We start from the raw sequence: 4,556 nt of genomic DNA on the forward strand, positions 1-4,556 counted from the left end.
CAGAATATGGGTCACAGTGTCGTGATATACCCCTCCTGCATTGATGTGGAAATTGGTTTTGTGTTGCAACAGATGTCATAACAGGAACAAACATTATGCATACGCAACAGCTCAGAAGTATACTTCAGAAACGGGGACAGGAAACCAGTTTCTTTCTACCTGGTTTTCATCCACCTCTAGAAAAAACTCCCCCTCCTCCTCCCCCACCCTCACCCTTCCCTGCCTCCTGATCCTCCCTGAGCGTCCATCAGCTTCGCCCAGACAAGTAGAAAGTTCAACAGGAATCCCACACTGACTAATTATCCAGCCACTGTTGCCTAACTCTGGTGTTTCTGTTTTCCCAAAAGCATCACATTACATTATTTCAGATTCACGTGGTGACAGATCCCCATGTGACTGAAATCACTTCTACTCCTCTGGAGCGGCGTGCATTTTGTCTTGGAGAGGTCAGCAGGTTCATTGGTTTGCATTGCTTCCTCATTACATTAAAAAGAAAGAATGATAGACAAAGACACACAGGGCAAAATTGCTGGTGTGGAATGACTAAGCTGCAAGAATTTGTGTGAAGAATGAGGCGTATCAATCAAGGGACTTACTCCCACTCATTGACAGAAGGGACTTTATTGAGCTTTTTTTTTTTTCGGTGAAATGATTTTCACTTTTATGGGTTAAGAAATGGAATCAAACCAAGAAGGGAAGATTTGGGGTTTTCCCCCTGCTGTCCTCAATCAACCTCCCTTACCTTCACTGAATTATGCACCTTAAGCCTTCCTCCACACCGCCACCTTTTTATGTGGCTCACATTGTTGTATGAGTCACACACTACTCTACTGCTCTATTCCCCTAAAACGGAGAGAAAGGTGCTGGAAGATCAAACCATGGCCTCATGTAGACTGACAGTGGTTTAATGCCACCAGGATTAATGAATTAAAGTAAGTTGTATGTGTTAATGTTAACACAATTTTTTGGTACCACTTTACAATAAGACTACCCTTATGAAGGATTTATAATGGTTTATAATTAGGTTATTAATATGGTTGTTAACACTTTATAGATAATACGCAATTATAAACAAGTTGTAACAGTTTTCATACATTGATGCAGGCTCACTATTTGTCAAGACCAAGTTAATGCTTACTACTCATTAATCTTACTAATGAGTTACCACCATTTCTAACTGGTAAAAGGAGCGTTATAGTAACTCATTAATAAATGGTGATGTGTTTGAACCTTTTACCAGTTGTACATGTTTGTAAATGATAATAAATGGTTGTAAGAATGAGAAGAAGAAACATGAAGATGATGGAGGGAGAATCACAGAGATGTGAACAGTGGGACAAAGGATGGGTGAGCTGTTCACCAAGTAAAGGAAGGTTCCCACCTGTGTTCTACCTGGATGATAAAGTCCTAAAGAAGAGAGCAACCAGCAGAAAGCATCTCCATGTTAATCTCCACTGAGCAGAACGATCTGATCAACAGCTGTGATTAGAATGAATACGGCTGCTGAGAGCATGTCAAGGTCAACAACACTGCCACGACCTCAGAGGATGAATCTGCTTTGATATGATCATGATCATATCATCACTTTCTCACCATTAAGATGCTGATGCTGGTTCATTGATAGTAACTGAACAAACATGTGATGAAGCAGCAGCTACAGATGCTGATGATGGAGAAAACAAAGAAAGCTCAGTAACTAATGAGATCTGAGGCTGAACAGTACAGAGACATGTGGGCTCACTATTTGGCAAGCAACAGGTCACTGTTGCCCTTTTTAGCTAATGTGTTATAACAGCTTAAAAATGAATTATAAATTTTTAACAAGCTAATAATTAAACTAGTTATAAATCATTCATAATTCCTCCACAAGGGTTATAAAGCTAACCCTTTGGACAATGCATGTTAATGAACATCAGTACAAAATACACAATATAAACAGGCCAAATTGTAGCAAAAATGCTAATTTACATCCGTATTCATATGTCGGGACCACCTGAAATCCTGATTTTATAACTGTGACATTGTCTGACAAAATCATCAAACACAAAAATGAAAGACAAAGACTGAGCTGTGATTTCAGCTGGATTTACTGTAACATGATCACTCACAGAGAAAGTTAGAAGAGACACAATATCTTTTTTTTGTTAATTTTCAGTCTTTTGCCTTTATTACAGTCATAGTGACAGGGAGAGAGAGAGAGAGAGGCAGATGGAACACGGACTAAGAAATGGCAGACGCTCCACCAGGTGAACCACCGGGCCACAGGAAGACGATCTTTCTTATTCAGTCTCTCACACACAGACTTTTATTAGAGGCAGGTCTTCATGTCTAACTCCCTCTGTTTGATATGTAGAGTTGGTCTCAGTCGTTAGTACGAAGCCTCATTACCAATGACTTCCCTCTCTCCCTCTGCTCGGTGTGTCTCATGTAGATAGATAGATAGATAGATAGATAGATAGATAGATAGATAGATAGATAGATAGATAGATAGATAAGACTCAGCAGGTGAAATGCTAAGCAGGGGCGTTGTAGCTAGGTCCATATCAGGTGATAATAAATTTGGCTAATATTGCTAGCAACTTGATTTTGGCAGCCATGCTGATGAGACAGGGCTCGGAGGAGGGAGCAGGGAGAACACAGATTTCAGGTTTTCTCCTTCTCTTAGTCTTACACTTAAGAAATCACTTAAAATCAGTTGAACCGTTGCACAAAAGACCTTAGCAGCCAAACTAAGGAAGAAAACTACATTTTTATGCCACATGATGTTTTCCAGGTTTAGCCGAGGTGTTTCATGTCTGTCTGTAAATTCACTGCTCGTAATGCCTACACTAAGGAAACCTTTTATGAGATTCTGTGCAACACCTTTAAGTACCTCCCTCAGCTATGGAGAAATAAAACCTCAAGTGGCATACCCACAGTGGTTTGACTGGCTAAGTGTAACTGGGTGCAGGTCACCAGATTCCTGTAAACTTCCCATGCAGGCCCTACTCCAGAACAGGAAACACAGGTCTGAAAAATGAAACAGATCACATGCACACGTTGTTTTCTGACTTCAGAGGAACTACTGAGCTACTGCACTCGGGTATATGGGTGGCTGTATGTGCTCTTAACAAGTAATGAGGAAGCTGTGGGCCAATCTAAAAAAAGATTGTTTATTCCTCTGCAGCTCTGGTGAGAGTATCGGGTCTTTTTTTTTACATGAAGGGAGTTTGCTTCTTGTGGCGAATCTAAAAACACAAAAAAAGAGCAGGGTGACGTTAAGCAACACGAAGGGAGTTTTTCTCAATAATTCAGTTCCAAGTGCAAAATGAAATGCAGAAATTTTAGTAAATTTATATGAAAGTAGGCTGTAGACCACACAAGGGGCAGTTTCTGGAAGGAAAATCTTTTCCACATCCTTCCTGTTTTGTTGCTGGCAGGTGTAATCCCCTCCTACTGAAGTCACCCTCACTGGAAAAGCTAGTTTAGTCATTCTCACTGAATGACTTGTCAAGATACAATTCACAATAAGTGATAAGTGTTTGTGGTCAGTTATATCATTCCTCCTCATCCTATTCACCCATTTCTACTTAACATGATCACCAAGCATTAAAAATACTCTGTTGATTCTTCATGTCCCCTCATGTTTTTCTGTGATGTGTATTTTACTGGTGTTTGTCACTGCTGACACTTTCCTCATGATATCCTCTGGATATATGAAGATATATGTTTATAACATATATGAGATAGATAGATAGATAGATAGATAGATAGATAGATAGATAGATAGATAGATAGATAGATAGATAGATACTTTATTTATCCCCTATGGGAAATTCAAAAATAATAATAATAAAACAGTTAATAATAAATGAACAATAATAATTAGATTAGTCCACTTCCTTTGGCTAATGTGTTGTATAGCCTGATGGCAGTGGGAACAAAGGATCTCCTGAACCTCTCTGTTCTGCAGCGCAGTGAGATGAGACGTTTGCTGCAGCTGTAGCTGCTTCTCTGTCCTGCCAGAATGTTGTGGAGAGGATGGTTGGTATTGTCCAAGATGGCCTCCATCTTACATTGCATGCATCTCTCCACAACAGTCCTGAGTGAGTCCAGACTCCTGCCAAGCACAGACCCAGCCTTTTTGACCAGCTTGTCCAGTCTCTTTGTGTTCATGTTGGACATGCTGCTGCCCCAGCAGAGTGCAGCATAAAAGAGTCCACTGGCCACCACTGACTGATAAAACATGTGCAGCATTTCACTGCAGACGTCAAAGGACCTGAGCTTCCTGAGGAAAAAGAGCTGGCTCTGCCCCTTGGTGGGTCTAGACCTCTGAAAGTCCATGACCATCTCCTTGGTCTTGGAGGTGTTCAGAAGGAAGCAGTTCTTGTGGCTCCATTCACTGAAGGTCATCGTCAGATCTCTTTTCTCCTCTTCCTGCTCGTTCCTGATACGCGCCACAATAGCTGTGTCATCCGAGTATTTCTGGATGTGGCAAAACTCAGAGTTGTATTTAAAGTCGGCCGTATACAGGGTGAACAGGAACGGAGTCAGAACAGTTCCCTGTGGAGCCCCAA

Source organism: Seriola dumerili, unplaced genomic scaffold (assembly GCF_002260705.1).
Source record: "Seriola dumerili isolate Sdu_G_001 unplaced genomic scaffold, Sdu_1.0 BDQW01000078.1, whole genome shotgun sequence".
Lineage (NCBI taxonomy): Eukaryota > Metazoa > Chordata > Actinopteri > Carangiformes > Carangidae > Seriola > Seriola dumerili.